Genomic DNA, 25,713 nt, shown 5'->3' on the forward strand with positions numbered 1-25,713 from the left:
ACCTAAGGGCATCACACACATCCATTCCCGAGGCAGGATTCGAATCTGCGACCGTAGCAATCACGCGGTTCCAGAATGAAGCGCCTAGACCCGCACGGCCACACAGGCCGGCTAAGATAAGGAATGAGAAGGTCCTCCGCAGTATCGGCGATGAAAGAAATATGTGGAAAACACTGACTAGACAAAGGGACAAGATGACTGGATATGTGTTAAGATATTAGGTTATAATTTCAATATTTTTGTTATTATTATTGTAACTACAATTGTTGTCTATTACTTAAATCATCGTTATATCTGAGTGTTGCATCCCATATTAAATATAAATCTTTTTACTATATGTGTCCTTATCTGAACATGTTGCAAAAGACATAGCTACCTCGTTCGATGTAAGCGTGGTAAGGATAAAAAAATTGATTAACAGCTTAGACACATACCAATTTTCGTCACAGGTCGACATGATGGATTTCTTTTTTTGTTATATCCACGTACAGTACTTGTTTTTAGTAAAAGTTTACGTAAAGACCTGAACAACTGCTTTTGGAGATCTAGTTATTCTAATACTAAACAAAAAAGAAAATTTATTGAAAATGTGACGGTACAAATACCATTCTTATCGTAATATTGAAACTAAAAATGATTACATAATTTGAAATAGTATAAATAACGTTTGGGAAATTAATCGTTATAACTTCGACCTGTTTTCCAGCTTACTGTACAATAACAACTGCTGTTACGTTGAGGATACCCTGATGTTCTGTCTTGAGGTGAAACGACGTTCATAAAGTGACTAAGTCAGTTCCCACGTATATTCTGACTCTACAAAGCTTACTTTTTGCCAGTTCTGTAAGGTACGATCTGACGCATAAAATTAGGGATGTTGATCTGTGATTCACTCCCTTGATCTAGGAACAATTTGCATGATATAAGGTGGATGACAACTAGTATTGCGGTGTTTCTTTGTTGTCGCCTCGTCACATGTTTGATGTTCATTATGAAGCATCTGCCACTTCTCATGAGAGGAACCTTTCTTTCAACATCTCGTGCATATGTGTGTGTGTGTGTGTGTGTGTGTGTGTGTGTGTGTGTGTGTGTGTGTGTCACTATTGTTGCCTAGCTGGGCTAGCTGTCTTTGTTGCAAGTATGATATACAAGGTCAGTAGTCACGCAAATGTGTCATCTCCGTTAGGGATAGACATGTTTAAAGTATTGAGTATCTAGTTTAGAAAGTCAGTTCATTGCATGACTATTGTATTTTTCGAAAATAAAGTTTATCAGACTGTAAGATAGTAGATTGCACTCTTCCTTGGGTGGAGCGGTCAGGCCCAGAGCGAGATGGTTTCAGGATACGTCGATCACTACATAGTGATCATTAAGTGGCGTGAATACATGTCCCAGAGTTGAAGAATGTGGCATTGGACGTTACTGCACAAATTTTCATTAATTGTCAAGCGAAATGTAGTGTGAGAAGGGCTATGCGAGAGGCGCTCAATGAATTCGAAAGTAAAGTTCTATGTACTGACTTGGCAGAAAATCATAAGAAATTTTGGTCTTATGTCAAAGCGGTAGGTGGATCAAAACAAAATGTCCAGACACTCAGTGACCAAAATGGTACTGAAACAGAGGATGACAGACTAAAGGACGAAATACTAAATGTCTTTTTCCAAAGCTGTTTCACAGAGGAAGACTGCACTGTAGTTCCTTCTCTAGATTGTCGCACAGATGACAAAATGGTAGATATCGAAATAGACGACAGAGGGATAGAGAAACAATTAAAATCGCTCAAAAGAGGAAAGGCCGCTGGACCTGATGGGATACCAGTTCGATTTTACACAGAGTACGCGAAGGAACGCGATAGCGTTACGGATATGATAGATAAACTGCAGTGGAAGACTCTGCAGGAGAGATGCTCAGTAGCTCGGTACGGGCTTTTGTTGAAGTTTCGAGAACATACGTTCATCGAGGAGTCAAGCAGTATATTGCTCCCTCCTACGTATATCTTGCGAAGAGACCATGAGGATAAAATCAGAGAGATTAGAGCTCACACAGAGGCATACCGACAATCCTTCTTTCCACGAACAATACGAGACTGGAATAGAAGGGAGAACCGATAGAGGTACTCAAGGTACCCTCCGCCACACACCGTCAGGTGGCTTGCGGAGTATGGATGTAGATGTAGATGTAGAACTAACAAAGCAAATTCAAATAAAAATGGGCGTTACCCAAGGAAGCCCCTTATCAATGCTGAATAAACCTGGAACAATGCTATTTACTGGCTGTTCACTTATTAAGAAGGAATGCAAGATTAAATGTGTAAGGGGTGAATTCAAATTCATTTCAAGGTTTTTGTGGATGAAACCGTCTATATCGCTTAAAACGTGTCTTTATTTATAATGTAGTTTCAGCTGCTGTCGTCATGATGTTTGCAGTTAAGAATATAGGAACATAAAGAGCGAGAGGCGTTTGTTATACATTACCAAGCTACAAAATATTATAAAATTAAAATTTAGTTATCTTTTAAGAACTTCGCTGACCAAAACTTAGAACTTGTGTGAAAAAGGTTCAGTGTCAGTATCAGTAAAATCTGTGCGTAATAAGGATGTCGAATATCAACTAATTGGCTCAACTCTTTTTTTTTTTTACAATTGTGTAAATTCTGGCTGGTTAGTGGCACAAGTGTACAGAACGCTGTCTTCAAAATTTTAAAATGTTTTCCTTCGTACTTATAAAATTACAGTCAGTCTTTAGATATCAGGTAACAAAAACTCATATGACATTCCAGTCAAACAAAAATTACTTACAGATACCAGACCAATAGGCAGACACTGGATGAGGCTCCGTGTGTTAAGCTCCTGGGCATCTACGTGTACAATAAACTGCTGCAGCAGCATTTGGATAATCGAAAAGCTCGATTCTGCCTGCTCTGCACTTAAAAATATCTCTCATTGTATTGATACGCAGACGGAACTGCTAGTACGCTTTGCGTGCTTCGAGGAAATGCTGTTTTATTGTATCTACCGCGGCAATACTGTTAATGCCAAAAAGTATTTTACAGGGGCGTGTGGTAAAAATACGGCGTTAAATCACTAACTTAACTTCTTACAGAAGCCTCTTCTGCCAACATGGGGTTCTTACACTTAAGAGTTGTGTCGGGGGTTCGCACTATTGTAGCCCACCGTGGCCGTTTCAAAGATATTATTCCGCGTCAGGTGACCTCTTCGACACGTTATCAGAGGTGTGGAGCACCGGACAGGAGAGCGAACTGAGGTGGGCAACAGCGACAGCACTGTGTTAACGACTCACATAGATGGAAGTGGTGCCGCGAATAGACTGTTAGCTCTTGGAGAGTGGCACATGGTTACTGCACTGTTCGAAGTGTACCTTGTTTTACTGCACAGTGGTAACAGGCTCCTGGTTAAAATTTGCTGGTGTTGCAGTGATATTCGAGTGTTTCCCGCCTGAAGCAAGTCTTTCCAGATAGGTATTACGGTTACGTTTGGGCTGGATGATGTTGTAATAATGAGAACCAGGTTGGGAGGCTGTTTTACAGTAGGTTGTGGATACGTGCCACTGACATTTGATATGTACGCTTGTGGTTGTGTATCTTAGCGTAAAGATCAATGCCGCCGTTGCATCGTAATTTTGAATAGTAATTATTTTTGCTTGCTGTAAGACACACAAGGATTACAGTGCTTCGTCCGCCTTGGTTTTAAGAATATTGTGGTGCTTGTCCTTTTCAACATAACTGATGTTTTTTAATTTGTCTGAGGTACCGAGTAAAACTGTGATCTATGATTTATACAGTCGAAGCTAATGTAAGCTTGTCAATTAAACGTGGAGCTTGTGTTAAGGCTGTGGCTTCAGTATATATTTCTGATGTGAGATTAGAAGTGATTCCTGTCTCTGTGGACCGTATAACGACTTGTTTGAAGTATTGCGCCTCACTTTAAAGATTAATATTGCCACTTTTCTGGACGAAATTTAAAAGGTTGCTGTTGCGCAGCAAACCCTTTTGTCATTCTCCTGCCGGCCGTTGTGGCCGAGCGGTTCTAGGCGCTTCAGTCTTGAACCGGGCGACCGCTACGGTCGCAGGTTCGAATCCTGCCTCGGGCATGGATATGTGTGATGTCCTGAGGTTAGTTAGGTTTAAGAACTTCTGTTCTAGGGGACTGATGACCTCAAATGTTAAGTTCCATAGTGCTCAGAGCCATCTGAACTATTTGTCAGTCTCCTACCGTTAGCCTGTGTCTGCAGTATGCATGTTTCAGGAAACGGACTGCATTGTATTCAAAGGTATGCTGTGAAGCTGTTTTATGTTTTAATGAAAGCGGACTCAGTAGCGCCACTGGTCGTTAAGAGATGTTCAATATATTTGGAATGTATGACGTCAAGAGTGCTCTGATTTAGACAAGTCAAATCGTCTTCTACTCAGTCTGTCGTTTTTGTAAACTATGTTATTGTTCTACTGAATAGTTTTGTATTTTGTTAACAGAACTCAGCCGGCTTTACCTAATGTTTTTGCAGTTTTACGCAGTGTTTTATGCTTCTTACTTTGCAACTTGTGTAGGCATTCGGCTGTAATTAACATATGGAGAAATTGTCTTAAAATTTCTGACACATTGAGGAATTTCTCTAAGTTTTGGCAAGATATACATACATTCCTAAATATATTCGCCGGTATCTATGAAATGTACTGTTACATTGATGTTAAAAACTTTTTGCTTCATATTTCGCGAGTAACTATTTTCTGTTTTAACAATATATAGTTGTGTTAATTTTATTTTTGAAATGAATCGACTATTTTATATGTTAAATAAAATGGATGTTATGAGTGAACCTTTGGCTATACTCTTATCCTAATGTCCCAGTCAGCCACAGGAATTTGGGTAGGGTTTTTAAATTAACTAAGGGCACAGCGTCAGTACCTATACTAGTCTAGTCAGTCAACAAGCAGCCGCCGGGCACGAGAGAGCAGCAACAGGGAAGTAACATTTTGTGACATTTTACGAATTCCTAACCTGGAGCGATTTATGTCTTTTCATCTGGGTGTGTAGTTTCTTTTTTGAATTTCCGCATGACAATTTAATACTGAATACGCACGGTTCTCGCTTTATCATTTTTGTCGGACACATTACAAGTTCGTACCCAGGATCGAATTATTTAGTCTCACCTACGTGCTTTGGTAGTTCAGTTCTTGACTCTCTACTTCTTAATTTAATTTACTAGACTCAGTTCTTGCGTTTTCGTCAGTGTCTACAGTAGAGTTCAGTGCGTGTCGATAGTAAACTTCTTTGCGTAGTGTAGTTTTCCTCAAACTTTAGTGTGCATAGGGACTCTGCTATGTGCGTATGCGAGTCGAGTTGGTGACACTGCGCTCTCAGCTCCAGGCTTCGGTTACACAGCTTGAAGCTGCAGTGGATGGGAATCACTGTCGTGGGCCGGCTGTGGGGATCCAACGGAGGTCCTCACTGGTGGCCAGTCCAGTTACTGCTTGCACTGAGTTTGACCCCTGACCCGTGGGCGACTGGGAGACCCAATGGGGCGTGGCAGGCTGCGAAAGATATTCCAGGGGGCCGCACGTAAGGCCTCCGTGGTTAGTCTGCCAAACAGGTTCCAGGTGCCGTCTATAGCTGACACTGTCGCTCAGCCAGATACAGTCACCAGTCAGAGGAAATCCCTCAGCTTGCAGTATCCGAGTTGTCACAGAGGGTGGAATTATTGATAGTTGGGAGCTCCCATGTTGGGCGCGTTATGGGGCCCCCTAGGGACACGGCTGCCAAGGAGGAGAAGAAAGCCAATGTGCAGTCCGTGTGCATACCGGGTGGAGCCATTCCGGACGCCAGGATGCCATAAAGAGCACAGGGTGCAGCCAACTGCAAGTGGTGGCTTATGTTGGTACCAGTGATGTGAGTCACTTTGGACTAGAAGATATTCTCTCTGGTTTAGAGCGGCTAACAGAAGTACTAAAGGCTGCCAGTCTTGCTTGCGAGATGAAGGCTGAGCTTGCCATTTGCAGCGTACTCGATTGGATCGACTGCAGACCTCTGGTACACAGCCGGGTGAAGGGTCTGAATCAGAGCCTCAGAAGGCTCTGTGATCCCGTCGGCTGCAGGATCCCCGACTTGCGCAATAGGGTGGAGGTCTTTCGGGTTCCGCTAAATACGTCAGAAGTCCATTTAAAGCAGGAGGCGGCTGCACCGGTAGCAGGAACTGTGTGGCGTGGACTGGGTGGTTTTTAGGTTTGAAGGTCTCATGGAAGCACAAATAGGACCTCAGTCTCAGTGCAGATCGAGTACAGGAAGAATGTAGATACAGGAACCAGCAGTATAAGAGTTGTAAATAGTTGCAGCTCTGTTGAGAAAATACCAGAGCTCCAAGAGCTAATAAAAGCACCGATACTCAAATCGTTTTAGGCACTGAAAATTGGCTAAATCCGGAGATAAGTTCAGCCGGAATTTTTGTGAAGGACCTAACGGTGTTCAGAAAGGATAGGTGAAATACAGTTGGTTGTGGCGTGTTTCTTGCTGTTAGAAGTAGTTTATCTAGCCGCGAAATTGAAGTACATAATTCCTGTGAGTTAGTGTGGGTAGAGATCATTCTTGACAACCGGAATAAAATAATAATTGGATCGTTTCACCGATCTCCCAACTCAGATCATACAGTTGCTATAAAGTTCAAAGAAAACATGAGTCTAATTTCAAGCATACACCTTACTCATACAACTATAGTCGGTGGTGACTATAATTTATCCTAGATATTTTGGCGAAAATACATGTTTATTCCGGAGGTACACATAAAACATCATCCGAAATTGTGCTAAAAACCGTCTCTGAATATTATTTCGAGCAGTTAGTTCATGAGCCCATTCGAAGAATAAACGGTTTTGAAAACACATTTGACCTCTTAGCAACAAATAATCCGGAGCTAGTAAAGAGCATCAAAATGGATACAGGGATTAGTGAACACAGGGTTGTCGTAGCGAGAATGAATACCGTAACTCCCAAAGCCTCCAAAAATAAACGAAAATCTATTCAAAAAAAGCAGATATAAATTCGCTTGACGCTTTCCTGAGAGGCAATCTCCATTCCTTCCAAATTAAGAATGTAAGTGTAGACCAGATGTGGCTTCAATTCAAAGAAATAGTATCTACAGTAATTGAGATATTTATACCAAATAAATGAAGAAATGATAGAGCTGGTACACAAAATAGAACACTGTTGCAGAAACAACGAGAGAAGCATGCCAAATTTAAGCGAACGCAGAATCCCCTAAATTGGCGATCTTGTACAGAAGCTCGGACTTCAATGTGAGATGCTTATAACAGTTTCGACAGTGAAACTTTGTCTCGAAACATGGCAGAAGAGAGACTCTGGCCGTGTGTAAAGTATTCTAGCGGCAAGACACAATCAATGCCTTCTCTGCGCGATAGCAATGGAATTACTATGACAGTGCTACTAAAGCAGAGTTACTAAACACAGCCTTCCGTAATTCTTTCACTAAAGAAGAGGAAGTAATTATTCCGGACTTCGAACCAAGAACAGCTGCTAACATCAGTAAATTAGAAGTAGATATCCTCGGAGTAGTGAAGCAACTTAATCATTTAATAGGAAGCAAGTCCTTTCGTCCAGACTGTCTACCAATTAGGTTCCTTTCAGGGTATGCTGATGCAATAGCTCCATACTTGACAATCACATACAACCGCTCGCTCGACAAAAGATGCGTACCCAAAGACTGGAAAGATGCACGGATCACACCAATATTCAAAAAGCCAATAGGAGTATCCAATAAATTGTAGGCCCGTGTCATTAACGTCGATATGCAGCTGGTTTTTGGTACATGTATTGCGTTCGAATATTAAGAATTACGTCGAAGAGAACGGATTTAGAGAACATCGTTCTTGTGAAAAACGAGTAGCTCTTTACTCACATGAAGTGTTGAAATGAAATGAGCGTACGGAATTGTGGGCGGGAGTCCCCCATTTGGCGGAGAAGTTCGGCCGCCGACGGCAAGTACTTATTGCATTCGACGCCACATTGGGCGACTTGCGCGTCGGAGATGGAGATGAAATGATGATGAAGACAACACAACGCCAGTCCCTGGGTGGAGAAAATCTCTTGCCTCAGCCGGGAACCGAAACCGGGCCGCCACGCTGACCACTCAGCTAACGGGGAAGGGGGAAGGCCGGGGACACATAACACATGAAGTGTGGAGTGCTATCGACAAGGGTTTTCAAATTGCCTCCGTATTTATAGATTTCCAGAAGACTTTTGACACCATATCTTACAAGTAGCTTGTAACCAAATTGCGCCGCCCGTTGTGGCCGAGCGATTCTAGGCGCTTCAGTCCGGAACCGAGCTGCTGCTACGGTCGCAGGTTCGAATTCGGCCCCGGGCATGGATGTGTGTGATGTCTTTAGGTTAGTTAGGTTTAAGTAGTTCTAAGTCTAGGGGACTGATGACCTCAGATGTTAAGTCCCATAGTGCTCAGAGTCATTTGAACTATAACAAAACTGCGTCCTTGTTCTTGTGAAATACCGTCTCAGTAAAACGGAAGTAATTTCTGGCGTTCGCCAAAGAAGTGTTATAGGCTATGTGCTGATTCTTATCTATATAAACGAGTTAGGAGACAATCTGAGTAGCAGTTTTAGGTTGTTTCCAGATGATTCTGTCACTATCGTCTAGTAAAGTCATCAGAAGGTCAAAACTAAGTGCAAAACGATTTAGATAAGATATCTACATGGTGCGAAAATAGGCAGTTGATCCTAAAAATGAAAAGTGTGAGGTCATCCCATGTGTGCTAAAGGGAATCCGTTAAACTTTAGGTACGTGATAAATCTATCAAATCTAAATGCCGTAAATTCAATTAAATGCCTATGAATTACAATTACAAACAACTTAAATTGGAAAGAACACAGAAAATGTTGTGTGGAAGGCGAACCGAAGACTGCCTCTTATAGACAGAACACTTACAAGGGAACCTCCCCATCGCACCCCACTCAGATTTAGCTATAAGTTGGCACAGTGGATAGGCCTTGAAAAACTGAACACAGATCAATCGAGAAAACAGGAAGAAATTGTGTGGAACTATGAAAAAAGAAGCAAAATATACAAACTGAGTAGTCCATGCGCAAGATATGCAACATCAATGATATGTGTCTGCTCAGGAGCGCCGTGGTCCCGTGGTTAGCGTGAGCGACTGCGGAACGACAGGTCCTTGTTTCAAATCTTCCCTCGAGTGAAAATTTTACTCTTTTTATTTTCGCAAAGTTCTGTCCGTTCGATCCTTGACGACTCTGTTCACTGTAATAAGTTTAGTGTCTGTGTTTTGCGACCGCACCGCAAAACCGTGCGATTAGTAGACGAAAGGACGTGCCTCTCCAATGGGAACCGAAAACATTTGATCGCAAGGTCATAGGTCAACCGATTCCTGATATATTCTATATGACACTGGTGACGGCATCTGCGTCACATGACAGGAATATGTTGTCGACCCACCTAACTAGTACACTTGGCGAATGGGTAAAAAGATTCTTCTACCTTGCCCGATTTAGGTTTTCTTGTGGATGTTTCGATGTTTGTTTAGGTGTAACGTCCCCATACTACGGCGCAGTTATCTCGCATCGGACGGATAGACGGACGGACAGATAATAATTGTCTGAAAATAAAAACAAACTTTTTCCTCGAGGGAAGACTTGAACCAAGGACCTCTGGCTTCGCAGCTGCTCACGCTAACCACGGGACCACGGCGCTCCTAAGCACAAGCATGTTCTTGGTGTTGCCTATCTTTCGCATGGACTACTCAGTTTGTATACTTTGCTTATTTTTTTCATAGTTCCACACAACTTCTTCCTGTTTTCTCGATTGATCTGTGTTAAGTTTTTCAAGGCCTATCCACTGTGCCAACTTACAGCTAAATCTGAGGGGGGTGCGATGGGGAGGTTCCCTTGTTAGAAGATGCAACAAACCTACTAAAGAAAGTGGTTTCACTACGCTTGTACGTCCTCTTCTGGAGTACTGCTGCACGGTGTGGGATCCTTACCATATAGCATTAACAGAGTCCATCGATAAAGTTCAGAGAAGAGCTGCATGTTTTGTATTGTCGATAAATAGGGGAGAGGATATCACTGGCATAATACAGGATTTGGGGTGTATATCATTAAAACAAAGGCGTTTTTCGTTGCAGTGAAATCTTTTCACGAAATTTCAGTCTCCAACTTCCTCCTCCGAATGCGATATTATTTTGTTGGCGCCGACCTACATAGGGAGAAACAATAATCACAATAAAATAACGGAAACCAGAGCTCACCTGGAACGATACAGGCGTTCATTTTTCGGCATGCTGTTCGAGAGTTGAATGATGGAGAATTATTGCAAAAGTGGCTCGATGAACGCTCTGCCAAGCTCCTAAATGTGAATTTCTGAGTGTCAGTCTAGATGTAAAGGCAGAATATGATATAACAGTGAATTTGGGATGAACTACAAAATTCACAACCTCAGTCTACAAGTAAAAGATAATTTCCATATTGACTACGTGTTCCTATCTGCGGTTCAGAAAGGAGTCTTGTTTTCTAGTACAAATGTCCGTAACAGGTTGCCGACCGACATCATGTAGAAAATAGGAAATGCTACGATATTTAAAAATGTATTAAAAGGTATCATACTAGATAATTTACTACCACGTTGGGAATAGGGGTCTAAACTCTTATCTTATCTTATCTTATATTATCAAACAGATTTTAGCGGTTCCAGATATGGACGACTGATAGTCGTCTCTAAAACAACTGAAGTTAAATAAATGTGTAGTGTGAATTTTAAGATAACAGCAGCGGCTGAGTATCGGAACCGGAAGAGCAGAGGTCTTTTGTTTATATTAAAAAGTATTCTATAACTAATTCACACAGTTAACAACGACTCTAGTTATAGGAGTAGTTGTTAGGGCACTTTTATTCTTAAGTAATTGTCGGTTGCACTCGTTATCTGTGTTAGCGACCCATTATATGTACAAGCTGGTTTACAATTTATGTGTAAAAATATGTGATCATATATGACTAAGGAAACTCTATTCTTTTTTTTTTCATTTACCGGTTGATGATGAAAAGAATAACTGACGCCTAGCCGAGCAGCTCTAGGCGCTTCAGTCCGGAACCGCGCGACTGCTACGGTCGCAGGTTCGAATCCTGCCTCGGGCATGGATGTGTGTGATGTCCTTAGGTTTGTTAGGTTTAAGTAGTTCTAAGTTCTAGGGGACTGATGACCTCAGATGTTAAGTCCCATAGCGCTCAAAGCCATTTTTTTTATGACCGGCCGCGCTGTCGAATATCTAGTCACAAGCTGTAATGCGTCGACGACCATCGTCCCTCAAAGCACCGATCTCATATTGTCGCTGTCTTTGCCATGAGGCTTCTATCGCAAACAATAATTTTACGCCAAAGGAAATGGTTTGTGCTAGGTCCAGTTTATCAGAATATACTCGGTCATTTTAATGTATAAAGCTTTAACACAAATAAATGTTTATTGCTGATCGAAAGAAAGAAAAAGCTGCTTTACATTTGAACATACTGAACTTTATGATGAAAACGAAAATTAATTTTATCCGAAGAACATAGTTTAATTTTTACTATACGTCAGAGTCCGGCATTGTGTTTGTCACTTGTTCGCTAAGGATCAGCGTGTCGATTGCAAAACGTGGGAGCAATGCATCTTTGCGACTGCAAGAATGCGGTGATTTCTTCTGAGACGCTGAGGTATTTGAACCCGAATCAGCCAACAGGAATATTGGGCAGATGTTTACACTTGTTCCGGCCAAGCGGCTCGCAGGCAGCTATTCAGACCATTACCTACCGCACAAGGTGGAAGCTTTCGAGCAGGTCACTTCAGTGTACGAAATTGAGTGGATATTACCTCGCACATTGCAATTAGTTTTCGTTCTAATTAAGGTTTACAGAGATATCGGGTTTGATAAAATCATCACTCGCTCGGGATGCTTTTCATCTGTTAATGTCGTGTGCTGATTGGGATCGTTGTTAGTTTTAGTACTTGTTTGAGATGTGATGTGTAATCGATTTCAGTTATAGGCGTCCTAAATCTCAAGTGTCACAAACACAGTTTACCTCACCTTAAATGGTTTGTTTATTCGACGTGGAGTATGAGATACTGTACAGAAAACATTTAAAGTCTATTTTAATATATGAGCATAGCTACCAGGGCTGAAATATATGTTTGATTCTTTATTCAATAATAACATATCCGTTTAATTTGCCCGCAGACATTCAGTAATCTAGTAATAGTAAATCGATCATACAAATATTGAGTGAGGAACAGCGGTCGGTCGAAATGTTGCATAAATATATACCATTCGTCGTTGTTATTGAAAACTCTATTTAAGCTACTAGTTTCAGCGCCCCAGTAGAGCCTTTTTCAGGCCCCAATAATTCAACATCCGAAGTATTCTAGTCGTGTGCGTACATAACACAAGAGCTACTGCAGTAACTGGATTCCTTAGAAGTAACATGTGCGGACAGTATACACAGTTCGAAACACCTCTACAGAGTCTATTTACTACAGTGGTTCCAGTGTTTAATACATATACGACTGGAATACTCCGTACGTTCGATGCATAGGGGCCTAAAGAAGACGCTACTGAGGCGTTGAAACTAGTAGCCTAAATAGAGTTTTCAAAAATTATGATGGATGGTAATATTTACACAACGGTTCTTCAATTTACTCGTCTTTTTCCTGAATCACAAACTTGGCGTGTTGCATAGTATTCATATTAGAATTCTGAATGAAATCGCTCAGCCCGCAGCTCGTGGTCGTGCGGTAGCGTTCTCGCTTCCCACGCCCGGGTTCCCGGGTTCGATTCCCGGCGGGGTCAGAGATTTTCTCTGCCTCGTGATGGCTGGGTGTTGTGTGATGTCCTTAGGTTAGTTAGGTTTAAGTAGTTCTAAGTTCTAGGGGACTGATGACCATAGATGTTAAGTCCCATAGTGCTCAGAGCCATTTGAACCATTTTTTTTGAAATCGCTCAACCATCTCGTGTAATCCATAAGAGACACATTTCCCTTGCGTCTTCCGTTTGAACTTATCTTTCGCGTGTGATTTTCATATGGTAGGATAATAAACAAAACCGCAACAACAGGGGGGGAACAGTCGTTTAGCAGTATTGCTTTTCTGGACATTAAGCATGATTTGTTAACTGTTAATTACTGGCGTCGTTACCTCAAAGCGTAACGAATATCATCGAATGGGATTCTGCAAATTCAAAAAAAATGTGCTTTATTATCAGCTGCCTGTTGCTGCTTAACAACCTGGAATATGGAATCGGTCGAGCTCGTATAATCGGCAGAACCTGCTGTATAAGTAACACATTGCACCGACGTGTTCCTTCTGATCTTATTTTTCCTATACAATTTTCAGATCTGGAAGTAATTTGACATTGATTCAGGTCAAATAGGTGAGATTTACAAGTTCGTCGAGTGAGGGCGCCCGCTCACAGCGGCGGCACGGTTCGGGTACAGACGGAAGCCCGCACGTTTAACGTTCAATTACGTGCCATCTATGTAATTAAGTTAATGGCAGCGTCTGCCCTCAACGCAGAGTACAGCGTGTGAATAGGAAGTTTATTTTTATATGTTACCGTAAATTACACAGTCAGAGACAAAAGAGAACGACAAACCACGAAGGAATTGTCGGAATGGGGCGGAAATCGCTAGATGTGGCGCACACGTACCGAGAAACAAACGATTACAATTCCAGAAAATTTGGAAGGTTTATTCAAGAGGAAGAACTTCACAAACAGAGCAAAGCAATATCACGTTGGACCACCTCTCGTCGTTATAGAAGCAGTTTTTGTGCCTGGCATTGATTGACAGAGTTTGTTGGATGTCCTCCTGCGCGATATCATGCCAAATTCTGTCCAATTTGTGCGTTAGATCGTGAAAATTCCAAGATAGTGTTAGGGCCCTAACCATAATGCTCCAAACTTTCTTAGTCGATGAGAGCTTCGGCGACCTTGCTGGCCAAGGTAGTGTTTGGCAAGTACGAAGTAGTAAAAATTCTCGACGCTGGTGGGCACTAGCTTGTTGAAATGTACGCTCAGGATGGCTTGCCATGGAGGGCAACAAATGGGGGCGTAGAATATCGCCGACGATTCTCTGACCTGTAGCGGTGCCACGGATGACAACTAAATGAGTCCTGCTGTGAAAAGTAATGGCACTCTTCTTTATGGGCCGTGTGGTGGGCGACAATTAGGTTGGTATCCTGTCACTATCCAGAGAGTCTCTAGACACGTCTTCCCTGGTCAGTGAGGCTCAGTTCTAAGCGGGACTAAACACTGCAAACAATTCTACTCGAGTCATTGATGTTCCAGGCCGAAAATACATAATTTTTGCCTGTCGTTGGGAGCATATTCACGTATGGTTATGTTACACAGTTCTCTCCCTCTAGTCAGATATTTTTCAACATTTCATAGACCCACGAATGTGGTCCCGAATGCACAATTGATGGCTTGCATATGTAGTTCTGCCACGTATTCCTGCGTCTCTTATTGCTAACAATTCGCACATGGAGCACAGTGTGGTCGTTTAAGGTGATTCATAGTAGTATATGGTAGGAATTAATCCATACGTCAAGGTTGTGCTTCGGTAAGACCAGTTTTGTTTCTGTTACCGTTGTGTTTAATTTTGTCAGCCGCTTTCTTACGTGGTTGAGCGATGCATACGAGCATTGACAACTCCTGGTTTTTTTAAAAATATATATATATATATATATATATATATATATATATATAGCTCCGTGTGTATTCAGCCTTTCTTCAAGTGTAGAATGACTGCCTACGCATATACTCCAGTGCACCTTTCAAATTATTAGCTTGCAGCAGTACACTCTTCTATATCAGCTGGCCTACATACGTAACTCAAGTACACAAATATAACTTTTTCTGGGATAGCACTGACGCGGCTCACTTAAAAATGGTTCAAATGGCTCTGAGCACTATAGGACTTATCATCTTAGGTCATCAGTCCCCTAGAACTTAGAACTACTTAAACCTAACTAACCTAAGGACATCACACACATCTATGCTCGGGGCAGGATTCGAACCTGCGACCGTAGCGGTCGTGCGGTTCCAGACTGTAGCGCCTAGAACCGCTCGGCCACATCGGCGGCTCACTTATTTTTAACCACGGTGTCTTCCACTGATTTCTGTTTACAATTTCCTTATCACCTGTCGTGAGATACTGTTTGACAATGTATGTATTCTGGTATACCTAGTAACACACTTAACTCTTTTAGTCTTTGATGTTACCTCTATTCTACATTACGTCACGAGCACGCTGTTTGGATAATGTTAGCAGTCATCTGACAATTTTGTTTTAATATTACACCGTTTTATGCTTTGGCTTACTAATAACAAGCTTAGGCATATATTACGTCAGCTAACTTTCCGTGTATGTACTTTCATTGATGCACTATGAACATGTACTTCGTTATTGACTTTTCCACGTTCGGTAACTCACTGTTCGACATTTCTTATTCTTTTCGTCTTTTAACATAAGAAGCATAGCTTGCGGAATATCTGTATGTGGTGGCCTATTTTCAAGCTTGCTCAGACAAGATCATTAATGACAAATATATTTTCATGTATCTACAGTTTGTACCTTTGTTTGATGTAATCCCTGATAGTAATATGGCTGGTAATTTTCTTGTTTAAGGGCCGAATCATACCGTATTGAAATTCTTAAACCGGCACAACAAATTGGAGATGAAATTACAGCTGACGGTGTTCTTGGCATTTTTAACATACACCCATCATTTAATAAACCACCTAAGCACCAGTTAAACTTTTTAGAGTTGGTTACAATGCTCCGAATCTTATATATGAAAAGTAGAAAGTTATGCGGCATATCCATGGAAAATTTTGTTCAAGGAAGAAGTATCACTTACAAACCATGGCCAAATCAGTCTTCACAATATGCAGTAAGAGTGAAAATCCGCGCTGACTCGAAAAAGCGGACAAAAACAACGTTCTTGGTCTATCAGCGTTTGGTGCTTGTTTTTCAAGATCAGCATTGTTGCCCCCTGTTTTATTAACGGGAATCTAATACATTCAAGTATCTCGAGCTACTAAGATATGCTCCTGGTGCACTTATTGGTAGACATCCCACTGGATATAAAGCGATCAGAGCGGAAAATGCACTAAGACTGTCCCACCCGCTCCGCAGATGTAATGACAGATCCTCTTAAGAGAACATTTGTAGAGCATTGTAACGATTGTTCAGGAAATGCAAAATAGCCTGCACTCTCACCAAACGTAGCATTTGTTTACCTTTATCTAAGGCGACAATTAAAACAAGTCGTCTATTAGGAAAGACTGGTGTCTCCCGAATGCATGAACTCCGCCATAAAACGTAGCTCCATTAGAAAAAAGGGTCGACGTTGTAATTCGGCAGCTATAAACTATAAAAGTTATGACTTTTCTTTCAACCAGTACACCGTTAGTTGGAAATTGTTTCATTTAACTCTTATTGATAGCACTGATTCACTACGAGCCCGTTTCGGTGGAATTTTCGTTTTAAGCGTTCCTGTTGAGAAATTATAACTCTTGTAGTGTACTTACGTCTATGTATTTTCTATGTAATATGGCATTATATTGTACGGAGGTTTAAGTGAAATGACGTCCATAATGTATCTTGTAGCGAATTTTCAGATGGTTCAAATGGCTCTAAGATCTATGGGACTTAACATCTAAGATCATCAGTCCCCTAGACTTAGAACTACTTAAACGTAACTAACCTAAGAACATCACACACATCCATGCCCAAGGCAGGATTCGAACCTGTGACCGTATCAGCAGCGCGGTTCAGGACTGAAGCGCCTAGAACCGCTCGGTCACAGCGGCCGGAAGCGAATTTTCTTGCTGGTGATGTGTCGTTATTATAAATCACGTAATTCCTTTTGTATTGGACTTTTGAATGATTTTATATAGTATTTTTTGACAGCCATTGACAGTTTTCAGTCCAACGGCGCTTTATGGTTTACAGAGCAAATTATATCGCGGGAATTCAGGGATAGTGTTTGAGTTTCAGAGGTTGTAAATCCTTAGGTATGCGAAGCTTAAGGCTATCTATTTTATTATACGGTGTGTCATTTTTATCCTTTTTCTTTCCTAGTAATTCAATAAAATTTTCTAATTAATTCTTATGTTTCACATCTGTTTGTTCGTTAAGGATTTTAAATTTTTTTCCCATGTATGTAAATTTCCAATTCTTCTAAACAGTTTACACCCAGAAATAAAATTTAGAATAGAAACAGAGCAAAAAATCCAGAAATTTTTTGGACTTAAAAAAGGCAATAGTAATAACCACCACAAGTTCTAAATTTATAGAAAATTTTCTGCTACAGGCTTCATTGCAAATAAATTCATGTCACCCAGATTCACATAAATATGCATATTTCAGGAAACTGATCAATACAATCATAAATGTATCTCTCAGAAATAATGCTATACAAAGTGCAATAACAACACTACAATATATAGTGCAAAGAAATGATTTTAACCAAATACAGTGCTCAAATTATATGACGAATATTTAAAGCCTATAACAGTTAACACATATAGGCACACCTGAAACGAGAGGATGGAACTATAATAACACCAACCTACGTATCAACAGTATACACAGATAACATATGCAGCAAACTGAACAATTTTCTAAAGAATACGATAGTAAAACTACCATTTCGTTCAAGCAATAACCCGAAAACAGAAATAAGATCAGAGAAAAATGAGATCCCTATTTTTTCTTATCTGGGCATTTAGAAAATTTCCTGTGACAACTACACAAAATCCTCTATTGGACAAACAGCAAGAAACTTTGGAATCAGGTCCAAAGACAACTAAAGAAACTATGAAAGTAACCAATAAAGTTTTTCTACATATGAAAAGCCAAAATGATAAGGCAGAACAAATCGAAAATGCCTTTCCAATTCTACATAAAATACCTAAAGGTCATGCTATGACATTTTAGATGAACTGGAAATTTACACTTATACAAAAAAAGGATCCGAACGCCATTCTTAAACAAGAAACAGATCTGAAAGAAAAAAATACTCAGCAAAATTTATTGCCGTAATAGAAAAAGGATTAAAATGACACGGAACATGAAAAACAATAGATAACCTTAAGCTTCACATAATTACAAATTTACTGTCTCCGAAACTCAGACACTGTCCCCGAAATTCAGCGATATAATTTACTTTGCAAACATAAAGCATCGCTGGAGCAACAACTGTCAAATAACCTGTCAAAAAGTACTGTATAACATAACTTAAAATCCAATACAAAAGAAGCTATGTGATATATAATAACGACGCTCTATCAGAAAGATAACTCGCTCCAAGTTGCATTATGGACGTCATTCCTCCTAGACATAAGTACACATAATGTAATATTACGCGTAAAATATATAGACGTAATTGTAAAATATAAACAGAAACATCTGAAAATGTCATTTTCACCTAAACGAGCTCGTTGTGAATCAATGTCATCAACGCGAGTTGAACAAAACAATTTTCTGCTAACTTTGTACCGATTGAAAGAAACTGTCATACTTTGACTTTACGCTGCGAGCCCAGCAGAGAAGAAGATAAAAACTACCTACGAATTTCAATAAATTAACCATATTGTCTGCTGTATTTTTATTCATTCTGGATGTATTTGGGGCGGCCTGTCTTAGCTTCCTCCCCCCGTATCTAGAGCGATTTTTTTAAATAGTTACAATCTGCAGAACGCAATCCCTGAGAAGATAAGAAGCATATGCACATACGGGCATATGGCCGGCTATGCGTTCTGAGTGAGGTACACCGATTAGAAGTTTGAGACTGAAGATCTTTGACAATGCAGGTTTCAATGAATGAAAGCAGAGAAGAGAATACACCAGACTAGTGGGACTGTTGTGGCTGTACTAACTTTTTAGCTCCACACCCAAGAGGGCAGCAGTTTTCTCCATGAGAAAGTGCCACAATCCGTATCACTTAATGCGCGTACTTGCCTCCATAGCGGCCTTGGAGCATGGACACAATACGTGGACACCACGTGACCTGCAATTTTTCGTTCTAAATACAGAACAACACACTTGTCAATGAAATATGTTGAAGATAGACTGAAATAATTGATGCTATTACTCGTATATTTTAAATTGTTTCACACTGGATTTGTGGAGCATGACACGTTGACAAATAGGAGCATCTGACATAATTTTTGAGTGGTGTTGATTGATAACGCCCAAGACGGCGAATATACCTAATTTACAATGCAATTGTTTTTTTTTTTCGATTAAGGAACACACCGATGCAGGCTAATGACTTCTTTCAGAAAATTTAATGAAGTTTGGACCCAAGTATAAAAACCTATTACAGTTTCGATGGTGTGTTGCAACTGCACCATACATGCTTCATCTAACTGAAAGCAGTACCTTCAGTGGTTGTCGAAAGGAATTATTGTAATAATTGGTATACAATAAACGATCATCTTGAATCTTTCAAAATAGCTTGGTTAAGAAACAAAATACAATTCAGTTGCAAAGCACCTGTAATAGTTACCATTACTTATATCACAGAAAGTATCAACTGAAAAAAATGACAGCAATCATTAACAATACAACAGAAAAACTTTTGTCCCGCATTAGACCTGTATCCAACTGACGCAGGTTTCGTACCTAGATCGCTTCATGATGACCGTTCCTTGTCTCTGGAAATCAGTTAAAATATTGTTAGAATCAGGTAACAGGGAAATTTGACAGCTGCTAATCAAGGGAACTTTCGTAATTCTGTATTCAGGAGTGCCCGGGTTGTCACGAGAGTACAATGTATATATAATTTGAGTGTTGTGTTCCTCATGTTTTAACGATAGCAGACCTTCCTGTAGCCTAGTCGTTACATTCACTTCGTTCTATTATAATGTTTCATGATCTTTTCCGGTTGTTGTAAAGATTTAAATGAATTACATACATGGGAATGAAATTATTGAATAAATGGGGATGAAATCAGTGAAGATGTAGTAATATGACATACCTGCGCAAGTAATCTGAACTTGCACTGAATTCATTAGAGACCTGGAAGCGAGCTTGGACAGCCCAATAGTAAAGGCGGCTGTTCGTGATAAGCTGGAAATCCAGGTTTGAGTCCCAGTCACCAAGATATTTCCAGTTACACATTCATTACATTGTAGGTTCAACATATCTGGACAGTTAGCACTGATATGTCATTACATCTTCATTCATTCCACCCCTCTCGATCCAACATTTCATTTATGTAGATTTAATTCATTTCATTACAGGGTATCATAAATAATAGCGAAAAGTGATAGAAAAGAAAGTATACAATAACAGAAGCAAAACATATCCAACACACGTAGGTCGACCCGCGACCGATTTCATTATAAAGTATTGTCTTCATTGAAGTGCATTTGTAGTATGAACATTTCGATAAGTTCCTATTTAATTGGTCTGAAATTTTATCCATGGCTCATAGTAGGGCAATTCAATTGCGTAATTGGTCACCAGCTCATTTTTCTGCTGATGTAAGTGTGTAAGATGACAAGTAGATGAAAGGCAGCACGTTTTGTATTATCGCGAAATATGGGAGAGAGTGTCACAGAAATTATGCAGGATTTGGGCTGGACATCATTAAATGAAAGGTGTTTTTCGTTGCGATGGAATCTTCTCACGAAATTCCAGTCACCAACTTTCTCCTCCGAATGCGAAAATATTTTGTTGACACCGACCTACATAGGGAAGAACTATCACCACGATAAAATAAGGGAAATCAGAGCTCGTACGGAAAGGTGTGTTCATTCTTTCCGCGTGCTATACGAGATTGGCATGATAGAGAATTGTGAAGGTGGTTCGATGAACCCTCTGTCAGGCACTTAAATGTGATTTGCAGAGTATCCAAGTAGATGTAGATGTAGAAGTAAGGCGTCAGTATGGTATAAAACGGATATGTTGAGAACGGTCTATACCTTTGCCTCCAAGATCACTGTCCTCAGGCGTCTGGATTTTTCTGTCTGGGTCATCAGACAAGTGAATTGTACAGTACTGTCGTTTATATGGTTGAAGATGTGGAGCAGCGAACTGTACGGTCTTGTCAGGATCCGGGGTATTTGCAGAAATTCGTAACTCACTGCAAAGTAGAGCGGAGTACTGCATCCAAATGTGATGACGGTTTGAACACCTCCTTCAATGAGTCTTCAAAGTAAGTTTATCTTTCCCTCTGTAAACATTTGTAAACCATTACTGAAGCCAGCGACATCGATTACAGCGAAATTGCATAATACGCCATACTACGTGTTACAGGACGACTGAAACGGCAAGATATGCAAACAGGAGTACCACACCACATTACATATACATATCTAACTCTAAGATGAAAATTTCCATCAGTACACTATTAGTAGATAAACTGGTCTCCAAACAGAACCAGTGCACTAAAGTAATACATTAGATGTTGCCGTCGTATTACAATTTATTGCCGTTAACGACACGAAACTCAACAGGAAAACGTATATAGCTGAGTGAACCTGCATAGTGCATTGTAAACCAGACGGTCACAAAGTGGGATGGAAGTCTCACCTCTAAATATTTGTATGTTCCACTTACAAGACGTTTACGAGCTCCGCACGCTTTCGCTGGCTTGATCACGTGGTTGACATTAAGCTGATTTGAAAGCCGTGACCCAATTATCACGCTGACACATCATCGTCGGCCTTAAACGCATGCCTGGAGCTCATATTCTGATGATGACCTTACTTATAGTTTCAGAGGAGTTCATCCTAGTCTCTAGGAAACCAGAAATTTTCATTCAGTTTATTAAAAGAAAAATTCGATATTTCTGGGATAACTATTTGTGTTTGCATCATAGATCAGTTTCATTGAAACATGTCACAGAACAAGGTCTCAAAAACAGCTTCCGTTTAAGTTTTGCACTGTGACAAATTTCATGCCTTCCATTTTGAGATTTACAGTTTAGCCAATGCCCCACGGTTTCTTGGCTAGATTTCGTGATCCACATGTGTCTGTAACACATGTGGAATAAATTTTACAGTGACGTAGGGTTACCAACAAGCTTCTAATGCTTTAAAATCGGTAAGCAACAAACTATATTGCATTTTGTTGAATATTGACGTCAATAAAACATTAATTTTTCAGGAGTCAAGGAGTAATAACAAAGATTACACCAACTCAACAGTGATGGGGTAATTGTGCTAGAAATAAATTATGTCTAAGAGAACCACAGCTTGTTTAATTTAAAACTAATGCCCGATGATCTAAAAAGGTAAGGTGGAAAAGAGGATGAGGAGAACGCAGTGGAAAGCAACAATGAGGTCATAGGTGGGGGACAGAAAAACAAGAATTAGTAGCATGATACTAGAACGAAAATTCAAATTCTATATTTACCTTTGACGGACGATACTTCGTTGATGAAGAGATGAGTAATCGTTGTGGTATGTGGTTCAGTAATCTGCTAACGGAAAGCGCCAGCGTAACTGAGCAGAACTGCAGCAATAGATGTCTTCATTTGATGGCACTGTACACAAAAACACTTGACCACGGACGAAATTTTCAATATTTATATGCACAGCATTTATACATAATTATTCATAAGCGTCTTTCAGAAACCAACAGAGTAATATCACATTTTCTTCCACTACGTGAATTCACACTTCCACTGGTAATGATTTGGATTTTGGGAAATATTACTCGTTTGATAAACTTAAAGAATTTAGGTTAATCAAATGGTATAACAGGAACTATGGACACTTAGCTCAGGAGGAAACGGTGTTTCACTAGGCAGACACTGCAGATAAGGCGCTTTACATTGAGGTGGCTGGGCGTGAGAATATGGTCAACAAGAGGGAAAACGTTGTCATAAGAGGCGAACAGACAGATGCCATTGACGAATCAACATTTCAAGTTGTTTGTGTTGTTTTCGATATTTCTGCCCTTTTCAAATGTAGAATCAGTATTTTGTGCTGTAGATGAAAAAAAAATTACGTTTCTTCAAGTCTGATACATCAATTGTAGTGGTCCACTTCCGAAATGACTAAAATTATTAGGAGCTTGTAGTAGATACTGAAAATGACTTGCTTATCTAGTTGCTGTTGGAAATACTGCAGTTCGAAGAAATAGGCTCCTTCGCTGTTCTGGCAGGCAGCATCTCGATGACAGTCACATACCTGTTGTTAGCGTCAGGTAGGCAACACTTAAGCACTGGACAGCAAAAAACAAAACACACGACTGCGCCGCTGGTACCGCACGTGGTGTTTGACAGGAGACAGGCATCAAGTCATGTGAATTTGCAAGCGATAAGGTCACGAGATGGGAGCAGCAGTCGCGATGTACGGCGTCACAAACCCTCGGCGTACTCGCAGCTGCCCAACCGCTACGAAGCGGCGGCCGCGCGGTTCGGACTTCGGTGTCGCGCGGCGCGGCGCGGAGCGGCGGTGACGTCACGGCACCTGTGGCGCTTCGCGGCTGGAGGCTTGGGGCGGCCTCGTGTCCCGGCGTGCACTGGCCCTCCGTTCGGCGCCTCGCACACCGGCCCAGTCGCGCGCGACACAACGAAAATAGCCGCCCCTCCGGCGCTAAAGATAGCGCGCCGCCGACCGCCTCAATGCCCATTCTTCCCGCGGACGCCGCAGCGACGCTACGCGGCCTCCTCCCGTTCCTGCACCCTTTATTCCGTCGCGTCGAGTCTTCGTACGCCACGTCTAACATTTCTTGCTCTTGGTACCATCTCTTTATATCCATATTAGCTTATCAATCTACAGTATACACGGTAGCAGACAAAGAGGAAGATGGGGTAAAGTGACCACATTTCTTCAAACCCTGTTTATTGATAAAAACTTACCACTTACATATTTTGAATCTACAAATTTCAAAGTATCGTCCTAAATATTAACAAGTAAAAGACATCAGTAGCACCTACAGTCATTTTTCTGAAGCACAACGGCCGGCCGGGTGGCCGAGCTGTCCTAGGCGCTACAGTCTGGCGATTGCGGCTTATCGTATCGCGACATTGCTGCTCGCGTTGGTCGACATCCAATGACTGTTGGCAGAATATGGACTCGGTGGGTTCAGGAGGGTAATACGGAACGACGTGCTGGATCCCAACGGCCTCGTATCACTAGCAGTCGAGATGACTAACATCTTATCCGCATGGCTGTAACGGATCGTGCAGCCACGTCTCGATCCCTGAGTCAACAAATGGGGTCGTTTGCAAGACAACAACCATCTGCACGAACAGTTCGACGACGTTTGCAGCAGCATGGACTATCAGCTCGGACACCATGGCTGCGGTTACCCTTGACGCTGCATCACAGACAGGAGCGCCTGCGGTGGTGTACTCGACGACGAACGTGGGTGAATGAATGGCAAAACGTCATTCTTTCGGATGAATCCAGGTTCTGTTTACAGCATCATGATGGTCGCATCCGTGTTTGGCGACATCGCGGTGAACGCACATTGGAAGCATGTATTCGTCATCGCCATACTGGTATATCACCCGGCGTGATGGTATGGGGTGTCACTGGTTACACATCTCGGTCACCTCTTGTTCCCACTGACGGCACTTTGAACAGTGGACGTTACATTTCAGATGTGTTACGACCCGTGGCTCTACCCTTCTATCGATCCCTGCGATACCCTACATTTCAGCAGTATAATGCACGACCGCATGTTGCAGGTTCTGTATGGGCTCGTCACAATACGCCAGTCACTGCTCTTGATGAACTGTGGTATCGTGTTGAAACTGCATGGGCAGCTGTACCTGCACAAGCCATCGACGCTCTGTTTGACTCAATGCCCTGCCCAGGCGTATCAAGGCCGTTATTACGGCCAGAGGTGGTTATTTTGGGTACTGATTTCTCAGGATCTATGCACCCAAATTGCGTGAAAATGTAATCACATGTCAGTTCTAGTATAATATATTTGTCCAATGAATACCCGTTTATCATCTGCATTTCTTCGTGCTGTAGCAATTTTTATGGACATTAGTGTATGTCTGCCATCCTGTGTGCATTATTAACTATCGTTTGACAAGTGTTTCATATTTGTTGTTCATATTTTAGTGATACAAATTTTGTAGCGTGAATTTGTCAAAAATTATAAGCGGAATGGGTAGAATAAGGAAGTTTGGTTGTAAGCCTAGTATTCGTGTAAATAAATATACAAAACTAAAAAACTTAATTGCTAGTTGTGAAGAGAGGGAAGAAAGCAATATAGAAGGTGATGTCAACCTGAGTATCATTACGTAAATAAAATGTCTCTACGTGCTTTCTGTTTTCCAAGTTGCTCTCAAATGGCTGACAGTGAAATATTAGTTGGCCACAATATTATTTCACCGTAGGTCAGGACGCTTCAGTCGGATTACTGTGTTTTTATCGTGATGTTTCACGAGGACACCCTGAATCACTTGGCATCTGTGTACAACTGTCTTGAATTCATTCACAATGTGGTGCGTTTTCGTAAGTCACCGCTGTACTTGTTTAATGTAACGTTACCACGTGTTTCCGATAACGGCCACGAGAACCGAAGTGCAATAATATCGTAGCCGGTTAGTACTTGGTGTGAAAAGTATTTCTGCTTCTGTTGACACAAGCTTTTTGTTTCCTACGTGTTTACTAAGTGAACTTGTGGAAAGACACACGTTCTGTACAGAC

General features: G+C 41.1%; 1 protein-coding gene across 1 annotated transcript in view; it reads right to left on the bottom strand.

The window, feature by feature from the left end:
• Positions 1-23,488, bottom strand: part of LOC124545869 (TWiK family of potassium channels protein 18) — a 1,287,501-nt gene extending 1,264,013 nt beyond the window's left edge. The window contains exon 1 of the mRNA XM_047124829.1: positions 22,451-23,488. The gene's annotated coding sequence lies outside the window, so the exon portion shown is untranslated. The remainder of the gene's footprint in view (positions 1-22,450) is intronic.
• Between the last annotated feature and the right edge of the window lie 2,225 nt (positions 23,489-25,713).

Source organism: Schistocerca americana, chromosome 8 (genome assembly GCF_021461395.2).
Source record: "Schistocerca americana isolate TAMUIC-IGC-003095 chromosome 8, iqSchAmer2.1, whole genome shotgun sequence".
Classification (NCBI taxonomy): Eukaryota; Metazoa; Arthropoda; class Insecta; order Orthoptera; family Acrididae; genus Schistocerca; species Schistocerca americana.